The sequence below is a fragment of the Perognathus longimembris genome, chromosome 4, assembly GCF_023159225.1.
Source record: "Perognathus longimembris pacificus isolate PPM17 chromosome 4, ASM2315922v1, whole genome shotgun sequence".
Classification (NCBI taxonomy): Eukaryota; Metazoa; Chordata; class Mammalia; order Rodentia; family Heteromyidae; genus Perognathus; species Perognathus longimembris.
The window spans coordinates 29,922,513-29,946,896 of NC_063164.1; the positions used below are offsets into that span (position 1 = coordinate 29,922,513).

General features: G+C 41.6%; 1 protein-coding gene across 2 annotated transcripts in view; it reads right to left on the reverse strand.

Annotated features, from left to right (window-relative positions):
• The window catches only part of Spats2l (spermatogenesis associated serine rich 2 like), a 160,152-nt gene extending 142,696 nt beyond the window's left edge, over positions 1-17,456 (reverse strand). Inside the window, exon 1 of one of the 2 annotated variants that reach the window (XM_048345014.1) lies at positions 17,315-17,456. The gene's annotated coding sequence lies outside the window, so the exon portion shown is untranslated. Of the gene's footprint in view, positions 1-16,976; positions 17,106-17,314 lie in introns of those variants that run through there. The other variant, XM_048345013.1, reaches the window with a different exon arrangement.
• Between the last annotated feature and the right edge of the window lie 6,928 nt (positions 17,457-24,384).

Consider the following 24,384-nt stretch of genomic DNA (forward strand, 5'->3'; position numbering starts at 1 on the left):
GTTTGTAGAAATACTGTGAGTCTGTAACAGGTAACTTTCAGAAATAATTCAATGATTTAAAATATTGAGAAAAAGAGAACTTAGGAACAATCTTTTCAGTACTCCATTCTCCTTTCCATTACAAGTACCATATTTCTATCATCCAGGACCTTTGGGGCCACCTACACCTGACCAGAAATTGTCTAGTTGGGAAGAAGATTAAGACAGATCCATGAAAGATAAAGAAACCACAGCAACCATAATCAAGACTTTCTGCACAATGTCATTCCTTAGCATGCAGGTGAGCAATATAAATTGTGAGATTGCTTAAATGAAGAATAAGGAACAAGATGAGAGATCCCCTAGCTTCTTTTTAATGGTAGAAAGTTAATGTCTTTATCCTATGTATCAGAAAGTAGTCTAGTCAGTTAGGCGCATGATAAACTATATGTATTCAACAAAATATAGCTGTTGGGGATATGTGCCCTTGGATATGTGTTGTTCTACCTTGACTACAGCAAGAAATATTGATTTAACTGGCTTTATTATCAAGTCAGGTATTTGTTGACATGTGAAAATGAAAAATATCAAAACCATGAAAAGCTTGATATATAGGTCAAATTCCCTTTCAGCTCATTCCAAGGGAATGTCCAAAATCCTCTGCTGCAATGCAATAGTGTACTATGACTATGTGCCTGCATTGCAGATAAAAAAAAGGATTTTCATTATAATGGGATTTGCCACATAAATGAATATTGGTATAGATTTTTATGTAGTACATTTATTGTAGAAAGTACAGCAGAAAAAGGAAATCATTACAAACTTAACCTCTCCCTTTTTTCAGCTCCAGAGGCACATCTTGCTTTCTACCTAAGATATGCCTAGTTCTTACTTCCTCCTTTTCAACATCTGAATTCCCCTTGTTACTTTTGCTGTGCCTACTAGAGAACAGACATTCAGAAATTAGCTGAAAAAGAACGAGTGCAGTAACTACTTCGTGCTAGAGCAAAGGAAGGAAATTCACAACAGTTTTCTGTGTAGAAGGAGAAATAACATTAAGAAACTGATTTAAAAATGAGAATAACAAGCAGATCTAGACATTACTGTAGCCTGCTCAGGGAGCCTTGAGTCAGCTTCTTACTGCTAAGTGGTCACAGAGGCTCTCATCTGAAACATGTTGCACTTGACTCACTCTCTCCCACCCCTGGGGAACTCCATAGAGACATATCATCATTAATTGCCTTAAACACCTTCCCAAGTATCCTCTGGTATAGTCCAATGAACTACGAGTAGCCGATGAACAAATCCTATCCTCCTAAAGGACTTCAAAATAGATCTAAGCACCACAGAAGTCTGTTAGGCATAAAAACCAGGGAGGTTACCCCACAGTTGCTGAGAAAGGGGGAAAAAGTATAGTTTTTGGGCCCTTACCTCCCTAACCAAGGCCAAAGGTAGAACCCATGAAAGGTATCAGAAAAACCTGAATAAACATCACTCAATGTCAAAGTTATTAACTTCTCATTCTCTAATCTAGACTTAAGCAGTCTACTACAATTTTCTATAACTTCACAAGGATATCTATCATTTTCTTTGAATTTTTTTATTGAAAGCTAAAATAGATCCAAATGCCTACTTTTACAGAAGTGTTTATTGTGTTCAAAGGGACGACCTTCTGAAGCCCATCCTGCTTCCACTCTCAGAGGACTATGCCATAGACCTAAGCATTCAAGTCTAGAGAGACTGCAAGTGAAGTACAAAGGGTTATACAGGGCAGAGAAAGAGCCTGTCCCATTATTATTGAAAGTATAAGCAAAGAGACAGTGAAGTCTGATGAGGTTAACTACAGGAGTGATATAGTGTTTTTTTTTTTTAATTGCCTAACATACCCATTTTTCATTTAAAAATACTTGAAATGATAAATAGGCCCTTCCTCAAGATAGTTGACCTAGAGTAATTCATTAATAACCAAGAAACAAATCATTAAAGAACTTTTGATTTAATGAAATGATTTTCTCAGTATATTTGATTCTCTAAGTGATCTCACACTAGGGTAGTATCATTGTCAGTGGAGGCTGAGGAAGCCTCAGGCTTCCTAGTTAGACACCTAGAGAGTGACAGGTCAATGTCCTCGATCTAATCTGCAGATTCCATTAGCTAACTGGGTCCAGTTCTACCTACACACAGGTTGTAGAAAGAAACAAACTGTGACTTGTTGGGACCTTCCCACCTGTACCCCCATGAGAGAGAATATTAGCAACAGTCCACATTGGTGGTGATATTCTCTCAAGACTGAACACCTTTCTATTAGGCTTTGAAGATACTGTTCCTCTTTTGCAAGAATGAAGTGACTTAAGGAAAACAGACCATTTCTAAGATAAAAATGTTCAAATTCAAGGGCTACACTAATTTAAGAACTCAAAAATCAAAGATAGCTTTCCTGACTAAACATTAATTGGATATAAACTCTGTAACAAAGCACCTCTTCCATATGAAATATTACTGCTAAGGTTTTAAAAATCATTTTTACTAGGGACTGAAACTTACAAAATGACAAGTCAGGATTAAAAGATGACTTCAATTGTCCCTTTGTTCTATGAAGCTGTGTGAGGTACTGACTGGCAATACCTGTACTTCTTCATATTAATTATGCAGTTTTCCTACAAAATTGGCTGCCACACTCTATGCCGTAAAGTCAGATTTAAGAGCTGCCTAGATAAATGTTCCGAAAGACTGAGTTTTTGAAGACAACTTGTCAGTTCACCAAATAGTTCTTTTGGGGTTTGTCCCAGCACACATTATTTCTCCCTTCTATCTGTACTTAATCCTATAGCAATGATTATAGTCTATCCTAGTATATCATTTTATGGCTAAAGCCAAAAGATTTGGGTTCTTTTCCTTTTCAATACCTAACACACAAGTACAGAAGTGTACAGTTTCTTTTGATAGTACCAATTTGAGTGTTCTCAAGGCTTAATTCCTAAACTGATTGATATGAAATACTATGATTTCTAGGGAGCTAAGTCCACACAGCAAAAGCCTAACCCATACAATGAGAACAAAGAAGAGTTTTTGTATTACTGACTAAAAGAGATGTTTTGTTTTGCCTGAGGTTTCCTTTCAGCAAGTAATCATATCAATGCTTCATTTCCTTCAGTTAAGGCCTTCTTTTAATGAGACTTGGTTCCAAAGCATATAAGGACATACGCACACAAGAGAAACTATATTGAGTAAGCCAGGAGTTCTAGCCAAGTGTCCTATCTTTTACGTGGCACCAAGTGACATTTTGTAGAAAGCACAATGATAACTATTCATTCTGCCAACCTCGAAAAGATAAGCATGAATGCATGCCAGAATGGAAAGGCTTAAGCTTTGAAATCACACAGCTGACTGAATACCATCCCTAACCACTATTATCTCTGTGACCTTGGGCAAAGTATTTATCTGCCCTCAGAGACTTTTCATCAGAAAAATGGGGCAACAGAGTTAGCTCAAAGGGGTTTACATGAGAAAATTATTATGAAGAATTTAGTATATAATGTTGGACACTGGCTCACAGCTGTAATGGTGGTTCAATGCCATCTCAAGCTAAAAATTAGTGAGATCCTACCATAACCAACAAGCCATGTGCCTGTGATACCAGCAACAAGGAAGGCCCTAAGTTAGAGAATCAGAGTCTATAGCTGGTCATAAGACCACATCTGAAAAAGTAAATAAATAAAGCAAAAAAAGGCCTGGGGTAATGGGGTTTTAAATAACAAAGTACTTCTGCCTACTCTGCTTAGCAAGTGTGTTCAAATCTCAATGCAGTTCCCCCCCCCCAAAAAAAACCTAGTATATAACCTAGTACATTAGTAAATGTTAAAAAAAAAAAACAAAAACCCAAAACCTCTAGAGATTTTTCCCCTGTCACTCCAAGAGCAAAAAGAAAAGCTATTCATGACTATGCCATACTAATTCTTCAGAAAGAACTCCCTGTGTCTACTGTGAGGCTAGCTTAACATACACACCCATGCACACACGCATAAACACATATACATGCACTCTTACAACCACACAAAACACTTATCACAACCACACTGAATTTAAAAAGTTAGATCTCAAAAGTGTCTTGATAATAGTGAAAAATAAGTTAACGAGTAAATGTGAAGTCCTCTAGCTAAGGCAAAAAATGAGGGAGACCTAGCTCTCTAGAAGGTATTAAGAAAGAAAGTTTTGGGGCTGGGAATATGGCCTAGTGGCAAGAGTGCTTGCCTCCTACACAGGAAGGTTTGATTCCCCAGCACCACATATATGGAAAACGGCCAGAAGGGGCGCTGTGGCTCAGGTGGCAGAATGATAGCCTTGAGCAGGAAGAAGCCAGGGACGGTGCTCAGGCCCTGAGTCCAAGGCCCAGGACTGGCCAAAAAAAAAAAAAAAGAAAGAAAGAAAGTTTTATTTGACTTTGTATATAAAATTAGAATATAACTAATGTGGTGCCTTTGATTTATAATGGGGGACATTATGATATTTGACTAATGAATCAAAGCAGATATCAAAGGAGCCAAGAAAAGCCTTCCTTGTGTTTTCTACTGTTCAGGGTGGTCTTGGGCCCAGGGTCTTCAAGTTCAAAATGCTGTATTTTAAGAGGGAGTAGACAGTGTGTTATATCCCGGAGGAGTATTAGCAGAGTGAAAAATAATGAGACCACATAACCCTGAAAGAAAACTTACTTCCACTAAGAGACAGCTGTAATCAAATATTTTATGTGAATGCACCCATTTGCTCCCTGGTATGGTAAAGGGCGAGTGGAAGTCAATAGGGAAGCTGGGGGGAGGGGGGAAGAGTCGGATTTCAGTGCATGAGAATGAAGAAGGTTTAGAAATTTTGTTCTGTGTGTAGATCAAATCTAAAGAGGCTTAAGAGCACTGCAGATAACTGTCATTAGGCTAACTCGACATCATTAAACTGCAAACTCCTTTGACCTGGCTGAGTTCAAATGGCAACTAAGATACTGTGGAAAGAGTTCCTGCATTTGGTGGGACATTAGACCACAGTGTCCACTATCCCTCTGCTATGCACACAGTCTGTGTTTGTAAGTCCTTCTTAGTAACTTTCATGAAGTTCTTTCCTAGTACATTTATATAAGTAATAGCTGAGCATGTCTCACCTTAATAAATGAAAAAAAAAGAACTGTACATTTAAATGCAATCCAGAAGATGATATTCTACAAAAGTTTGGAAAGTATAAATTAGCGTTGCCACGGAAACCTTAGTTGATATCCACAGCAACCAAAACAGTTCTTGCTCAGGAACTATCAGAACAATAAATGAGTTTACATATTTAATGCCACAAGCCAGTACTAAATAACATTTTAAAAGACTTTTATTTTTAGTCTTTGAGGCAGCAGATTTATATTTTCTCCTTGAGTGCTCCCAAGTTTGAGATGGCACTTTATGGGGGCCATGGTACACAGAGCTGATCAATTGTGTCAAGAGCTGAGAAAGGCAGAAGCAGGGTGTGTGTACTGAATACAGTCTGCCACTCAGATTTCACAGGGAATATAAAGAAGAAAGGACTAAGACCTGCTAGGACAGGTCATTAGCAATCTTAGCCGATAACATCTTCTACTTTTTCCTTTAATGAGTACAGGTCTGCCCACATTCCTGTAATAAAGACTTGTCCATCAGAAGTGGCAGCATGTCAGATTAGACGATTTCACTGCTCCTTACAGCACTTCAGTAAGGATTTCCTCTTTAGATGCTGGCAGGCAATCACTGTAATGCATGAAAAGTCAGCCCACACTGAGAACAATATTGCCTCTAATCAAAATCATCTTTATTTAGTGTACTAAAGCTTTTCCCTTCTTGTAGCAACAAAGGCTTCAACAAAAGAATTTCCCAAACACCCACAGTTGAGGAAAGATTGGCTCCAACAAAGTGAATGTTAAAAAAAAAAATCTGTCCCTGGTGTCTCATTTGTATATGAATCTTCCTTTTCAGAGTATTTTAGTGAATTCTTTTACTTGCAATTTATCAGCAAAGAATAGAAACAAAAGTTTATTTTGGCAGCAGTGCACCTGAGTATTCAGAAATTCAAAAAACCTACTTTGCTTATTGTTATATTATCCTGTTCCAGGATGTAAACAGACCTTTCACCTCATGGCTTTATGCTGTACCTAAATCCCAGATGAGTATTTTCACAAATGCAAACAATTAGGCAGGGCTGTACTTAAGCAAAAGGTGAAGGCTCATCTTCTTGGTCCTTTCTACCATGGAAAGGTTAGGCTCTGGGCTCCCAGTCTGGATTTCTTATTCTCTTCTTTATTAGTCTCAGAAGAGGATCTACAAAACTATTCAACCTAAGGAGAATCACTTAGTAAGTTTAAGGTACCCCTTCCATAACACTTGCATTTAAGGCCCTGGTGCTAGCACTTTATATTTTACCTTATTTCGTTGTAACAAAATCATAACAACAACAACAATAAAGAACCCAGCAAGTTTCATTAATTTCACCTCAGCATAGGACAAAAAAACCTAAGGTTCAAGAAGACTGAACAACTTAAGTTCATACAGCCAGCCAATTACTGGAGTCAAAAGCAGGTCTTTCAAGTGACAAAGCTCATCTTTTTTCTTCAAATCATATTTTCTGAGGAAAGAGAACAGTTTTTGAAAGGAGAGCTTTCTGCCTATTAGAGAACAAGCAAGAAAGAAACTATTGATATTTGAAGCACCCTTTTCAATAGGATAGATTCTGAAATCAAACCATAAAGGCAGTTACCTTTCTCATTCACTAAGACCAGCCTCCTTATGGAGACAAAGAATTTTTTTAATAATGAAAATAAGCACTATATCCTCTTCTTTCTCCTTCTAAGCTGCACATACAGTACACATGACATCCAGAAAATAGCCTGGAAAAGCAGTATAGCTTAGGTACTGTCCCCAAAGGTTCATGTTCCTTACTGTGGCAATGGTAGGGTATGAGGCCTCCTGAGAAGTCCTTTGGACACTGTGGGGCGGGCGTACCCTGGGAAGGAGTTCTGTCATCCAACTTCTTTCTCTAGCTTCATGTTTTGAGATCTGACCTCTTCTTCACACATGTACTTCTGCCATCTGTCAAGGAGCCTTCACTGGAGCCAGTGCTATTCTAAACTCCTAAATCGTGAGCTAGGTAAACTTTTAACTTGTCAGAGGTACTTTTGCTATAGTAACCAAAAGAGACTATTGGGACCAGTATGCAGGCAAATCATTCTATTCCATTTTTTAAAAAAATCTATTAACATGGTAGTAGATATTAGTACTGACGGAATCGCAGGAGAGTGACAGTGATTCAGCCCTATAGTCTGCAGCTCAGAGCCAACACTGCTGTCCCAAGTAGGCTTGAAGAAATTGAGCTTTTACACAAGATGATCTGGGGTTCCCACACAAAGAATTTAAATCCAGAAATGAATAAATATGGGAGACAAAGCAGAAGCCAGCATATAAAATGAAAACTTAGATACCCAAGAACAAGGCTGTTATGCCTATGAGTCACACAGGTGGATGTGACAGAGCTCCAAGCAAGAATATGAAGCCCTGAGTTTTAAAAGGATTACAACCTTGACAATAAAATTAAATTTTAAAAAGGAGTATGAGAAAAACAAAGGAGTATGAATATTTTCTTTTAACAAAGTCTTATACAATGCTTACTATGTAAATCAAACTAGAACCACTGCTCAAGCTGAAATCAAGGAGGGAGGAAGCTCCTCTTTGTGCTAAACAGTCACACTGCAGGCTGGGGCTGAGTCACTGTTTACCAGTTTCAGATTTCCCTGGAATCTAATCTTCTTAATATTTTTTCTAGTGAAGGGGAAGAGAAGAGAGAATTTGTACTAGAGACCCAGCCCCCACAGAAGGAACAGTGGGGGTAGGAAGGGGATAACAGCTTTATTGAGGTATCACTTGCGTACCATGAAATTCATTTGTTTGAAGTTTATAATTCAGAGACTTAGTACACTCATAACACAGTATAGCCATTACTGCAATCCAATTACAGACCATTTCCATCCCCTTCACCCCCCCCCCCATATCTCTTTTGAGTGGGTCTCTGTCTTCACTCCCAACCCCAGGCATCACTAATCTGCTTTCCATCTCTATAGATTTCCTTTGTTGACATTTCTTGGAAATGGGGATATACCAGCATTTAGCACAATAGTCTTTCTGATATCTCACATACTCTTTCACTATAGATGGCTACTTTCAGTGTCTTAAGGTTTAACTAACTTCTATAGAGTCCTTACCACCAGTATTTTTGTCATAGAGTTTTTGTTTGATGCACAATGACTGTATGCTGTACTATTATTGACTCAAAACTGACTCATTAACTTGCTCAGGATCCTAGAGCTCAACAGTGAGGGGCTGGGACTTAACCTACTTGGCAGCATCAATGGTAGGATGGGGCTCTCAGAGACCTGAACTTCAGCATCTCACCTATGACCTCAAGCAGAAGTCTTCCAGAAATAAGGAATGTGATTCTACTTTCCCTTCCCTTCCACTTCCTTTACATCTCAAATCTTCCCTCTGCCACACTATAAGAACTCGGGCTCCCTACTCCTAAGGGTGACTGCAGAGACAGATGTCCTTTAATGGTGCTTTCCACACTGTGCACATCTTATGGATGGCTCCTGGCTGTAGTGTTCAGAATTTGTCTCTCTGATTCTAAATCTTACTCAAAGCACTATGTACCTTTGTATTTGAGAGACTGAACAACTGCTGCTTCTCCTTAGTCTAGGGCTGACTTCATCATTCCAGAGACTCATGGGCTTGCTGTGTATAGTACACAATGCCTGGCCATGCAAAGATGTCCTGTAACAATGCTGCCCAGCAGAATTCTAATGTGAGCCACACAGGTGATTTTAAATTTTCCTGTAGCCATTTGAAACACCATGAAATTAATTTTAATAGTGTATTTTATTTGACCTATTATATCTAAAGCATTATTATTTCAACATGTAATCAAAATTAAAATATACTGATGAGATGTTTAACATTTTCTTTTCCCCACAGTCTTCTAACTTACAATAACAACTCTGATTTGACCTAGCCATAGGTCAACAACTGTGTGTATCAGTGGCTACAGTACAGAGAGCACAGTTCCATAATCTCTCTTCTAATTTACAGTGAATATGCTGTGATCTTGGCTAGGCAGTAGGGCCCCAGATTGTGACAGGCTACTTTGATACACACCTGAAGGGAGGGCCCAGATCACAAAGGAGCTGTTGTACCAGGTCAAGGGGGCTTAATCTTCATCCTTCAGAGACAGTGGCTATGCTGAAGAACTTTAAGAAGCACAGTCATGATCAGGATTTGTCTTTTAGAAAGGCAGCAGTGTGGGTAAAGGATTGGAGGCAGGCCAGACAGAGGGGAGAGAGACCAGTTACAAGCTGCCATAAAAACCCAACAAGAGAAGGAATGAGGGCCTGAACCAAAGTACAAGAAAAGAAAGAACTCCAGAGTTCAAAAAGAAAAGCTCTTAAGGGCTCAGTGGTCAAGAAAATATACAAGCGAAGAAGAGAGAAAATCTAGAGCAAACTTTAGATTTTACATTAACTGAGATAGAAAACCTAAAGGAATCCTGTATGCTAAAGTTGGAAAAGTAGAGTTTGAACCACCAAGTTGAAGGTATCTGAGACAGATACCAGAGAAGCATTCCTCATAAGACATGTAGATGTAAGAACCAGTGGGAAACGTGTGACAACAGAAGCAAACCACAGATGTGCTGTCTCGTAAAGAGTGAGCAGAAGGGTGGCCTTTGGGGAGGCTGAGTTTTGAGAGGAGGAAAGGAACCTACAAAAGTGATCTGAGGCAGAGTAGTTAAGTAAAAGACAAAAATTCAGGAGACAAAGATGACTTAGAAAACACAGGAGAGTGATTGATACCTGCAAAGCCAGGGGAAAAAAATAGAAGCGAATCTTGGACAACAGATTTGGTGGCTTAAAAAAGTTGGCAGGAAGATAGAGACTTGTAGGAAAAGAAGAGGTACAGGAAATGCATGAGGACCTGTCCTTCAAGGAGCTGCCTTCTGAGACGAGGAATAGGATTAAGCATATCAGACCAAGAGAGGAGCCAATAGATTTTGTCTAGTTTTCTAATTTTATAAATGTTGAGAAAGACATATATGTTTATGCACTAGATGGAAAGGTTGGTTGAGTCCTTGAAGAAGAGAGATAATAAAGCAAGATCTTTGAAAAGGCCAAGGATTGGCATCCAGAAAGGGAAGTCTCACATGACACTGAGGAAAAGAAAGGGAATGGGGAAAGATCTCAACATTTGTAAGGAAGATAGACCATTGCCATAGCAAAACTATTTTTCCTTAATTAGAGTTGTTAAGGTAATATAACTGTCCCTCAGTATTGTAGATCATTGTTTTCACTAGCTTTCCAGAGCTCTGCATCTGTGGGCTTGCTACATAATAAGCCTCTCGCACACAAATTTCACGTCAGGCAATGCTAAGCTCCTGTAGAGTCACAATGGTTGTTGATAGCTAGTAGCCTTTTTGGTCAGTGTCTATGCACAATACGTATATATTTTCACTGTTACTGTGCTTTTGCTCACAGAGTGGTATTAGAAAAAAACAGATGCTTGGAGGCAAGATAGTCATCTGCCACTTATCAACTTCTCAGACTCAGTAATCAAGTTCTGTATCTCCCTTGAGCTTCAGTAAGGGACATATATCATCTTTATTGCCAGGTCACTCACTGTGAGGTTTAAATGAGGTCATCAGTAGATGATGATGATGATGATGATGATGATGATGATGATGATATGTTTCCAATTTGCCTCAAATCTCTAGGTCTGACACTAACATCAAGTTGGTTGGTTGCCACAATTTAGCATCTTGATTCTTAAGAATAATTAAATGAGGCCTGCTGACAGCAAGGGACCTTAAAAATCCAAATGGCCATTAGATGTTTGTACCTTGATCTATGAACAGTCAACTTCTCTTACACTGAAAATCTGTCTTACTAAAATGTCCATGGACTTCACTTTGACAATAAAGACAAAAAAAGAATTTAAAAAATTATAAAATAAAATAAAATGTCCATGGAAGTACTTCCAGAGAATCCATCAAGGATTCTAACAGGGTGGGAACTAATGATGTGTTTACTCATTTACTGAGGCAGATATTTAGTGCCCACAGAGGACTGACTGCTTATGACCACAATCTGGTGTGGGCTTGTCATTTCTTAAGCTACTGTGACAGTGTCCGTCTTCAGTGGCATTCCACAGTAGAGGAGGCCTTTTTTAGTATTCTAAGCAAGCTGAGTGCTATCTAGGAAAACACTGGTTATAGTGCTTACAAGATTTATTTTGTGCTTTTTGTCATGGTCAGCTCAGCACTTGGCATCACACATAATTGTTATGGGTATCTTTATATCCACTAAGTCCCATTACTGAACACTGCAGACCACCAAAGCCAAGAAAACTCTTGCTGGGTTTCAGCCTAGAAATAGCAGTAGTGCAATAGACAACTGATGTAAAAAACAAAAATCCAAAATTTCAGGTCTTTGAATCCCACATCACCCAGGTATTCTTCCCCCATTTTGATAGTCCAAAAATAGCTATTGAAATTTTACCCAAATCCATCTCAAGTTAACTGTCATTTCAGGAAGGTTTCCATATCTCACCTCCATAAACAGAAGGAGGATTTCCCTTATGAACTCTTGTAGACTTTTGTTTCAGAAATGCTTATGTTATTTCTCCCACTAGATTATCTTCAGCAGAGACTGTACCTTGTACCAAAAAGTCTTACTACTGGGTCTGAAGAATTAAATTTTGCCCTGTATACAACATAAGAGAAGTGGCAAACTTCCCTATATCATCACCTTTTACCCTCAGATGGGTGATTTTGCTTTTCAATTTAAGGTTTTTAAGTGAAAAGGTTAGGCAGCACTAATATATTCTGGAATTTTAATGCTGATGAACCAAACCTGTATGTAACTGATAACTTGAGACTAATTGTTTTATATATAAAGCCAGAGCCTTCTCTTTTTTGCTCACTACAGGGACCCATCACTTCATCTTAAAATAACTACAGCCTTCTTAACTCTAACTCACAACTGCCAGACTTCATCATTATCCCAACTCAGAAATGCCTAGTCCTCAGAATCCTTGCGGCTAATGAATGGAGAGGTTGATTAGAACCACAGAAGGAAAAGGGAGAAAATCCCTGTGACAAATGCCTCCTTCAAATGCAGGCCCCCTTTTTCCAATGTCAACATTAATTCTGATGTTAACAAATATTTATTGAGGTCATGATCCAGTGTCAGGCTGTGAGCTAGGCTCTCAAAATGCACTGGTGAACAGCATGGGAAGAGTATCAAAGCCCATCATTTACAAACAAATCACATTCTAGTTTATTTATTCTGTCACTATACTCATCAAGCATGTTATAGCCAAGGGCCCCAGAAGATGGTTCAAAGAGAGAAGAGAAGGTACATCAGGGGCTTCAAGGAGCTTGCAATCCAGTTAGGAGAGCAAAAAGGAAGAACTCAACAGTGTAAATGAGGATGCAGACAAACTGGGCTGAAGTAAACTAGGGAGAGTAACATGATCAGGGCCTGACTTTGAACAATGTCATTAGGTCAGAGAAAACAAAGGATAAGACATTCTACTAGAAAGAGTATAAACAAAAGGGCAGAGGGGAATATGGGTATGTCATCTTAGAAGGGCAGTGACTGACATCCAACTACTAGGAACAAAAGGTTGATGTTAGAAAGTAGAAAATAAAATTTCTAAGTTAAATTTGAGCATTATTAAGTACATTAAAACCAGGTTAAGAGGCTGGACTTCTTGCCAACAGCAAGAAGGCTGGGCAGAACCATGAAAAGTATTTAACTACAGGTACTCTCCAATGTATTGTGGGGCTTCAATAAATACACTGTAAGATGAAAATATTGTTAAATCAAAAGTATATTTCAGGCTAACCCAAACTTCATAGCTTAGCCTGACTTCCTTAACTGTTTTCAAAACACATACATCAGCCTGAAGCTGGGCAAAATAATCAAACGCAAAGCCTGTTTCATAAGGAGTGTGTAATCTCTCAGGTCATGTTGACTCCATCCTAAAAACACTGTAGAATTTCCATTGTTTCCTCTCTGGGACTCATGGCTGACTGGGAGCTGGATTGTCCAACATCACAATAAGACTACAATCACATCACAAACCACTAGCAAGAAAAAGAGGAAAACCCAAAGCATAGTTTCTACTGAATGTGTATCACTTTGGTAACATTATAAAGTTGAAAAATTCTAAGTCAGACCATCCTTTGTCAGGGATTATCTGTATAGGAAACAGAACTAGCTTTAGAACCAGATTAGCCATTTTGGTGAGACATCTCTGGAGATTGGAGCAGAAGTGTTTTAGGGAGACTGGTGTGGTGGAAATGCACACAGAGGAGAAACTCAATTACAGAGAGACCAGGATGTAGAGGACTATAATGATCATCAGCAAACGGATGGCTATGCCTGGGCTCCAAGGGAGAGGGAAGATGGAAAAGGAAACGTGGGCAAGTGGGGAGGAGATGGAAAACCCTACCAAAGGAAGACTTTAGAGGACTTGATATAGTCCCCAGAGGGAAAGTAAGTCAAGCAGTTCCTATACCTCTAGTCTGGTTGATCCAGAGAAAATTTAAAACATTTAGAAATGGAAAAGTCTTTCCATCATCAAAGGATGAAGTTTAGCAGAGAACATGCAAAGTATGTTATCAGATCAGTAGCCTTTGGCCTGAGAACATGCAAAATCTATCAAGCAACTGGATGCATGGGAAAGGAGACTATAACAGTACTATAGCTAAAGGTCTATATGAGGCAAGAACAGGTAACATTTAAGAAGTTTTTCATTAAAAAACGAAAGTGCCAGTTACTAAACAAAAACAATGGGAATTGTATAGACATAGCAAAGATTTATCTTCACAGGTTATTTTTTTCCTCAGCTATAATACTTAGGGGATCCTATCTATTACAACAGCCATCAAGGAAAAAATAAACTTCTGTAGAAATTCAACATATGGCCTATTACATAACAAGCATCACAACTCTAAATTAGCCATTTTGATGTGTCAAGGAAATAACACCTTTGTAGCCGACTATTTCAAAAAAGGGAAGAAGAAAAAAGGTTTTTCCTCCTATGATTATGTTTACTGGGTTTTTAACTGCTTGTATAATGACAATCCTATTTTAATTGTGTGGTTACACTTTAAGGTAAACAGCCATAGAATGAACTGATTAGGTGAATTGTGCACAACTATTCAGAGATCAATACATGGAACCAATAACTTGAAACTGTCCATATGATATATCTGCCTTCATGTCCTAGGTCATGTTTATAAAGACTACTTCCCTATGTACAGAAATTACATTAGCTATTACATTCTATGATTACAGTCAAGTAACAGTGAAAGCACCACAGAAGAGAGGAAGCAGCACAAAACAGCATGCACGTAACAGTAACTAAGCAGCACCTGTTCGAGGCACACAAAACACACTCTACTCTTGTCATATGGTGAGACAGGTGGTAGCAGCCTCATCAAAACTGTAACCAAAAGTTCTTGTCCTTGACTCACTTCGTAAGCTTTCTAATTGAAATTGGGAAAGGTAATCAAACCAAGAACACCTATCTATGCCCCTTTATCATAGATCCATGAATGAATACTTAATTTTAATAATAGCACAATTTTACTGGTTGTAGACTGAGAAACTGGTAAAAAGAACTAGAAATGAGACATTTCTAAACCTTAACTTCCAGTGGAAAGTATTACCATTTCCATGCTGTGCGAATGGCTATGTGTGACCTAGAAGGGGCTTCAGACTGGCAGTGCTTCAAAGGCTGCCAAGATGTGGTCTAAGTACTTAGTTTCCCTGGCCATTGTTGATGTGGTGCGGCAGCTTCACAGGCAGGCAGACACACCTCTCCACAATGGTAGGCTGAAAATTAGTGGAAGCCCAGAAACTTAATTGAATACTTTCTTCAGGGGGTTCCCCCCCAAACAAAATGAATACAAAGTAAGTATTGATTGGATCACCTTGCCTGCCCAAATGAGCACATTAACTATATTGATTCTTAGGAAATCCTTTAATATTTTTTTGCCAGTGATTACACTGCTTTCCCAGATATGCAGATTTTTACTAACCTCTTAAATGTTCTATGCATTGAAGTGACTGAAGTTTTCATGCAAATTATCTACTGGAGCTAGTATCAAATGTGGGGTGTGTGTGTGTGTGTGTGCTTGCATGCGTGCATGTGTGTGCTGTGTTTAAAATGACACAGATATGGAATTTGACATTATTTTCTATTCTGCTGCTCCACATAAAAGGTTTTAAGCTAGCTTGAGCTTATTCCAAAGCTTTAATCAAGGACTTCAGCATTACTTGCCTCATCCAAATAGAAAATCATTCCCAAAGTTGATTTTTCCCTATTAAGGACCCAACAAACATTAGATATTGACATTTTCAAGCAGTAGTTTCTTGATAAGACGGCTTCCCTCTACACAACACACTGCCTTCTTATTAAGCAGCAATTTCATAAGGCCTATAGAACATTTTATCAGAAGGCAACTTTATTTGAAGGGTATCTTTCCAAATAATTGGTTTTACTACTGGAATAATCTTTCCTATTTCTGGCTTCCATTCCTTTCCTTTTTCCCTGCCATACTACACATCTGCTTAATCTCTAGAAAACAAAATCAGAGCAGCGATGAACTGTTCCTTTAAGACAAAACCATGTTATAAAGTCAGGTCACAGGACCCACGCATATGCAACATAAACCCCTTTCTCCGCATGCATAGGCTCTAAAATTCCAGTCTTTTTTTTTTTTAAGTCTATGTGCTTGCGAGGAGGCTGACTAGAAAATTTTTATTACAGCCCCAACATTTTATGTTAAGGAAAGAAACTGTGTTTGAAGTTCAAGGGTTTTCACTAGTTCTCAGGCTGCAGAGGCTGTAGCACACTCAAAAGCACTACACTGTGCAGAAAGAATCTTTAATGAAAGTGTCAGGTCTCCAAAAATCTTGGCATCAGCTAAAGCCAGGACTGCTGGGGGCCCACGGGCTCGTCCGGTTCACGAGCATTCACAAGGAATGCCGGAGCCTCCATAGGATGGGAGGCTCCCATCGCACCCCAGTCCGAGGGGAAGTCTGAGTTCTTCACCCCCATGTCTGCAGAACGCACTGCCCGCGGCAGAGAACCAGAGAGAGAGAGAGAGAGAGCAGAGCGCAAAAGTCAAGTTGTGGCTGCATCTGGAAACACGCCCGGGGTCTCCGGCTCTCCGAACCCGGGGTCCCCCACCCCCCCAACCCCCAGGCCCGCTTCGTCCCGCGCCCCCAGGGCGTCCAATGTCCACAGCCGTCCCCGGGCCGGTCCTCAACGCGCCGACGCGAACGCCCGAGGACCCCGCACCGGGGACCCGGCACGGAGGACCGCGGGGCCGGCATCAGCTTCCAAAGTGGAACCCGCGGCCAGCCCGCACAGCCCCCCTCCCCACCCCCCGGCCCGGCCACAACCCGAGGACTGCGGCGGGCGGCTCCGCAGTTCGGCCGGAGGGTGGCGTGCGGCGGGAGGGGAGGGTCCAGTGCCGCTCTGCAGAGCCAGGGGGCGCCCGCGCGGAGCAGGGCAGAGCGGACACCGCAGCCGCGGGCCATCCCGATCCCGGGCGGGCGGGTCCACACGTCGAGCGCGGTGGCCGCACGCTGGCCCCGGGGCGCGCGGATGGACGCCAAGCCCGCGCCTCCTCCCGCTCAGCCGCGCGGGGCCGGGAGAAAGGAAGGACGGCGACCGCCGCGTCCGGTCGGCGCGGAGCGCGGGCCACACCCAGAGCCCCGGGAAGCCAGCGGCGTGGGGGGCTGGGCGTCGGGGCTAGGGAACGGGCGGCGGGGCCGGGCCGAGCCTCCATCCCGGCCGCACAGGCCCCGCCGTACCCCGCGTCCCGCCCCGGCCCGGCGGGCGTGGAGTGGGTCCGGGACAGCGGCCGAGGGGACCTTAGCTTACCTCGGTGTCGAGCGCGGCCGCTCTGGTCCCGGGCCGGGGTTGGGGGCCGGGGGCGCGGTCGCGGGGAAGGCGGAGCGGCGGTGGCGGCCCCTGCGGCGCGGAGGGCGGGCCGGGAGGGAGCCGCTGCTGGGCCGCGCGCCCGTCCCGAGCTCGCCCCGCGCTGCGGGCGCTCGCGGCGGAGGCCACAGCCGGCTCGGCACCCCCCCCCACCCCCACCTCGGGCTGGATACCTTCAGTGCCCCGAGTCCGGCTCGGCGCGCTCCCCGCCGCGGCTCTCCGGCCCCGCGCAGGCCGCCCCCACCCGCCCGCCGGCCCGCCCGCCCCGCGGTGTCACTCACCAGGCGTACACACCCGAGCCAGCCCGCGCCCCTCGCTCCCGCTCGCACACACAGCGCTGCTCGCGCCTCTCCCGGGTTTTGTATCCGCTCACACGCACGTTCTGACACAGATCCCGTCCCCCTCCACACGCCCTCCCTAGCTCCTTTCCCACCCTACTTTCTAGAAGGATCCCCTGGCAGCTTCCGCACTTTGCTGGCTTGCCCCACACCAACCTCCTCCTCCCGCCCCCCCCCCCCGCCCCAAACCTCCACCCCACTGAAAACTCCTCTTGTTTCGTGTGGGTCCCCCCAACCCCTCCCCACCCCACCCCAAGATTTTGATCCAAACCGCGCGGAGTAGCGAAGAGAATCCTCTTTTCCTACCCAGGAAAAAAGAACTTTGCTTTCCTCCAGCACCGTCTGCAGATACAAGATGTTGCTGGTCCTAGAAGGGTAGTAACGCGTTGGGGGAAGGAGCCAAGCTCAAAAATGTAAACAAGGATCGCTTCTTTTGAAATGCTCCCCCACCCCTCCAAGAAATCAGGCCCTGGGGGGACCAGGGTGTGGGTTCGACCCGACCTGGGAGCTCCGGGTGTCCCAGCGTGTTCTGACCGCTTTGCCTTCGCAGAGGGTCGCGGGGCCGCGCGCGGGAAGCCGGGCGTGAATCGAGTTCCAGTTGCACACTGCGGGCATCGGCCCGGGGTTTTCTGCCTTGGGAGCGTGGTAGCTGGGAGAGTAAAAGGCAGTTTCTCAATCATTATTCATGAGGGAAGCACTTTAGATAACACACCTCTTCCAGAGGCAGCGGGGTGAATTGCACGCAGCTCCCCAGTTTGTTTCTGAAAGGGTGACTTCCAAGCCTGGCTTTTTCTCAGGACCAGGAGCTGTGTGTCTCAGCAGCTTCCCCGGTGCCAAAGCTCCTTACAAATACCAAACCCGGAGTCGGTTCGTGCCTCTCAAGCTCCCGGACTGTAATGGGCCATCGCATGTACAACCAGGACCATCCATCATCTCACTTCAGGAATTCATAATTTGAAATAAAGTGTTGCCTTTCAGGTCCAGTTCAGATCTGCTCACATATCATTCCTTGTTGACAAAGCACTTATTTTGTTAACTGCCCCGTAGTGGTTGTTCTCCATACATTATAGTCACGCTGGGTTGTTATAGAGTCTACTGGATTGTGGATCACAAATTTGTTTGACAAGGATTTGCATGCGTTCTGTAAGCGTGAGCTGATTTACTCAAACAGCTCCATCAGGGAGGCAATGTGATGTGATGTGTGTGTGTGTTTGTTCACTTTTTTCCCAAGACTAAAGATCTGCCACGAGTCATACTTCCATTTCTGGCTTTTTGCTAGTTAAATGGAGATAAGAGTCTCACAGACTTTTCTGCGTGGGCTGGCTTTGACCTGAGATCCTCAGATCTCAGCCTCCTCAGCACAGGATTACAGGCACAAGCCACCAGTACCAGCTTGTCCTTTTTCACAAATAAAAAAAATAGAGACTCAGGAAGTTAAACAACCATATTAATATTTTAGTTAATGGGTGATGGAAGAAGAACCTGAACTCAGACAGCCAGGCCCACCCTTGCTGAAAATGACAACAGCTTGCTTCTAGAAATCCTGCTACCTTTAAATGACAGACACCATACCATCCTTCACTAGGCTTACATGAAATAAGCAACTTGGAACAATATGATTTAGGATTTGATGCACATTTAAGGTCTTCATTTAAGTTGGTGGGGTGGTCATTCCTCCGTAATTTGAATTTCACACTAGACAAAAACAGTTTTATTGATTTTATTAATACAGATAAATCATACTTAATCTCAGTGATCATTAAGATGTAACTGAAATGTAAGTAGATGGTTATTTCAAAATAAATACTAAATTACTAGGAATGGCTTTGAAATAATACTGCAGTCTTCATTTCTCCCTTCTACACTTCATGGTCTTCCCAGAACTGCATATCTAACTTGCTTAGTGAAGTCTGACAGGAAAATACTTTCATGAACTAAATATGACCGGAGGGAATGAAAGGGCATTCCAAAGTGTATACCTGCCATTTGCTAACTGTGGGCTGTAGCTATAAGTAGCTATAATAACCGCTGCTATGTGTATTGAAAGCAAAGATGTTAAAGGACTAACCTGATGAAAAGTTGAGAATAGACATGGAGTAGCACTCACTATACCAGGAACTAGACTAAAACTAAGTCTCTTGCAAGCCCACGAAAAGACAAGCATTAAGTAACTGAAGACAATCATAGTATCTCTTAGGAGTTAGCTAAGAGCTTAGCAAAAAAATCAGATTTTTAAAACTTTTATGGACAGTTCTGATTTAAGTCTAGATGTTTCACTGTTCAAATTAAATTTCTCTGAAAAAAACCACACCATTCTGGAAGAGATGATTTTAAAATGCTCACTGAAGTATAATTAAAAGCCTATACTGAGCATGACTAATGAAGCAGTATTTTGATGAGTGGAGCATAAAGCTTTTGGAAAACATATGAAATACATTCCTATTATTATATGGAGATACAAAGACCCAAGGAAATTGCATATGAAAAAGATATATTAAAATGGTTTAAAATTACATGGAAAGTATGATCTAGATGTTACTTATTGAAAAAACTAATGAACCCTAATATGACTATTGTTTAAAATTATTCTCTATGGTTATAATCCATGAATCTCATTTTACTATTTTCTAAACCAAATTTTAAAAAGGGAAGGCCTAGTGAAGCAAACAATCAAGAATCATAAGAGCAAGAACCATAGAGGGGAGTGAGAACAGAATATTAGCTTTTCTTTCCTAATATTGCCATGTGGATATTTTAAATCTATACCTATTTCTTTCTTCCATACTGTCATTGACACCTTTCACCTAATGTGCTTCATTATAAGCAAGAAAGTCAATAAAGCTGACTTCTACAGTATTGATTGTAGCAAAATCCCATATTCCCTACTCCTAACCCTCAGTTGTGCTGGATTCCTTATTCTTTAGGAATGGCCTTTTCAGAGCAGGGTCATAGAAGTAACTCAGTGCCTAGAAACCAGCTTTAGGCCACAATCAGTTGTGCAGTATCTATTTGAATTTTGATAACTGAGTAAGTAGTATGAAAAAAGTGATTTAGTTGCTAAGCTCCACCTCATTGTGCAACATTCAGACCTGAAAGAGAGCAAGGACTGTCTAGGGATTTTGGACTTTGGCTGGGTGCAGTCACTGGATAGAATCTAGCTTATCTCCTAGGGAGGGGATGGGTGTATTGTGTGTGTGTGTGTGTGTGTGTGTGTGTGTGTGTGTTCCTTAGGGTTGTACACAGATATCCTAGCTTTGGCTCCTTCCAAGTGTAAGAGGATGATTACATTTCTCCAAGTGTAAGAGGGGGATTACATTTCTCCACCCACCTGGAATATAGCTCTACAACTTCCTTCAGCCAATGAAGAATGGATAGAAGTAATAAATATCACTCCTGGGCAAAAGCTGGGAGCTGAGGCTCAGATCACTACATTTCTTTTCTTTCTACAAAGACAAATTACATTAGACTGGATAAGAACACTGAGTAGCATCACTCCTGCTGTCCTTAGTGAGCATGTAGTATGAACAACAAACAATATTTCTTCTATACCACTGTAATTTGAGGATTGTTTGTTCTTTTCTGCACTATAATGAAAGCTATTATGATTAAAAATAGGGAGAGAGAAATAAATTAATAACTGGAGGATGGCACAAAGTGACTAATCACTCCCTACCCTTCTGGACATGTAACCAATTCCCATGCCCTCTAGCTTCTCATGTTGTTGGGTGAAGGAACCCATGGGGACTGCATTGTGACCAATGGAACATACATGGAGGTTTTATATTCTGTTTCCAGGTCTCACCCACCCAGAGATAACCTCCTACACAGTCTATCTCCCCTATGCAGAAACTGAGGAACCTGAGACTTCAGAGCAGGTGTCAGCAAACTTTCTCTTTATAAAGGACTAGATAGTAGTAAATATTTTAGACTTTGTGCATCATATGATCTCTGTCACAAGTACTTAACTCTGCTGTCTTACGGGAAATTAGCCACAGACACAGTAAACAAAAAGGCCTAGCTGTTTCCACAATACTAACTTACAAGAAGCAAGCCGAAGGTTGATGGAGGCCATGATAATATTTACTTACCCCTTACCTGGAGGGTGGAAGGAACCTGTGTCTCTGAGGTACTCCAAGATGTCTACTTGCTAAACATCCACAATAAATTGCTGTCTGATGAAAGGTGCATAACAAATATACTATCTCACTCCATATTTCACAAGACATTCTAAGTGGATTAATAATCTAAACTGTAAAATACTTAAAGAAATAGTAAGAGATGATTTCATAATATAGGTTATCTTTATAACACTAATTGGAAAAATCTCAGAAACTATAACAGAAAAGATAAGACAGATGTGATGTCGAAAATTTAACATCGTGCACAATGAGAGCTGTTCGAACTAATGTTATCTAGTAGAAGACATATGTAACATACATATACAGAAGGAAAGGGTTGACGTGCATACTAACAAATAGCTCCTAGAAATCCACATGACAAAGAGAGATAGTAGAATAAGAAAATGAATAAAGAGAAAGAGACATGGTGGTACTGTCATCCCTGATACGCAGGAAGTGAAGGTAGAAACAACAGGATCTGAGGCCAACTGTACAAAAGCTTGAGATCCTATATGCTAAAAACAAAAAGATTGTGGGCATGCTTGAGTAGTAGAGTGAGGTTTTGAGTGCAAACATCAGCATGAAATAAAGAAAAGAAAAAATGCAAGGGAGGAAGGAAGACAGAAAGGATTGTTTCTTTGTTTGGTTTGAAACAGAGTCTAGTTATGTAGACCAGTCTGATCTCAAATTCACAATTCTTTTATCTTAGCCTCCTGAGTGCTGGGATTACAGGCATGTACCACTATACTTGTCTTTATGTGTCAGTTTGAAAAAATAGTTTTAATATAAAATGTTTGTGTGTATGGGAAGTAAGGACTTTCATATTTTAATTGACTGGAGTATGAATTAATAAACAATTTTGGAAAGCAATTTTCAGTACTTATAAATATTAAAAATGTGCATAACCTTTAACTACAGCTTCTACTACAAGTTCTCTCTCCTACAGGAATAGTAAGTGTACAAAAACACATCAACATGGATGTGTGTTCTAGCATTATTTGTAAAAAGCAAGAAGTTTGGATCACGCCTCAACATGTAGGCATAGAATGGTTAACTACATTGATTACATACACACTGTGGAATAATGAACAACTGTTTAAAAATCAAGGGAGCTGTTTATGTACTGGCATAGAGGAGTCTCTGTGGTATATTTTTGAGTGACAAGCGCAAGTCAGAACATTCCATACAGCAGGGAGGAAGGGCGGAAATCTACCTTGAAGAAAGACACCTACACTGTGACACTGCTGTCCCTTAGGGTGAGGCTGAAAAGTGAGGAACTTCCACTTTTAACCATGTACACTTCTTTACCCCTTCTCATATATCATTTTTGCATGATACTCTATACATTTACTTTGAAGTGAAAAGACGGAAAGTGAGGCAGAATGAAAGGAAAGTCCATGATGGACAGGGGCCAAGACTGGAATAGGGGTGGGGATTTTGAGGGCCAGTGGGGCACAGGAACAAAGACGGTTGAAGACTTGCTGAGGCAAATCCGAAGCAATGAGTCATTCCTCTGGTGTTCCAGTACAGCAGACCGAGTTATGACCTGGAACCAAAGTTCTGCTTGGAAATCTTCCAGGGGGGAAAAAAATGAATAAATGGGATAAGAAGAAGAAAGCATAACCTTGCTGGCCTCAGGGGAAAAACATTCTGGAAACAAAACAAAACAAAACCCAAACAATGTACTTTGGCTGAACTTGTTAGATTATCTTTTCCCTGCTCCAGACTTGTGTTAGGTTAAGGATGCTTTCTCCTCAGAAGCCCTTCCTGAAATGGACACATAACTAATTGAAGATGGGGTTTTTGTTTTTTTTTGTTTTTTTGCCAGTCCTGGGGCTTGGACTCAGGGCCTGAGCACTGTCCCTGGCTTCTTTTTGCTCAAGGCTAGCACTCTGCCACTTGAGCCACAGCGCCACTACTGGCCATTTTCTGTATATGTGGTGCTGGGGAATCGAACCCAGGGCCTCATGTATATGAGGCAGGCACTCTTGCCACTAGGCCATATCCCCAGCCCCTGAAGATGGGGTTTGGTTTTTAAAGGTTATAGGTCACTATACATTCCATGCAGATAATTCTAGGCTCAGTCTACCTTGGCTGTGTCCACAGGAAGACAAATGGAAGCCTGGTGGAAATTATAAGCTAATAAACTATCATTCATTCAAGAGGCATGTGTTCCTCTGTGATGTGCATTTACCCTCTTTTGTTTACCTAGGCAGCTTTTATGGCAAATGGGATTACTAGTGAGATAGAACACTTTATCCTATGTTCATTGGGCATTGGGGCTAAGCAATACCATGTTCGTTTATTACTTAATGCAGTGTTTTATCTATTAATGGCAACTATCGACTAAATTCTCATTATTGCACATAATTTACCTTATACAGAGAACTACTAGTGTGATTCTTAGATGCCGCAGTAGGGAGGATGGAGGAGCTGTGTTGTAGATACACGCTCTCTATTTAAAGAAAAGAATTCTTTAGATCCATTGGGTCGCAGCCTGAAAACAAAGCACATTTCTAGTTGCTTGTGCTCTGTGTGCTTTTGATCAAATCTTCCCCAAAGTGGGACGGGGCCTTGCCTAGACTGAGGGAGGTGGCGGGTGGGGGAGGGAGGTGGCTGGTGGGGGAGGGTGGTGGCCTAAACAACTGAGATGTGCTATTTCCTGGTGTTGGCAGCTGCTTCCCACTGTGCCTGTGGTGGAAGGATCTGTTCCCATTGCTTCCCTTGGCCAGAGATGGCCACTTGATATTGTCTTCCCTCAAGGCATGTCTCTCTGAGTCCAAAGTTCTTCTCCTACAGACACTAGTCATAGTGCATTACAGCCCCTGTGTAATGACCTCATTGTAAAGCCCTTATCTCCAAATAAGGTCATATGCTAAAGCACTGGACATCGGG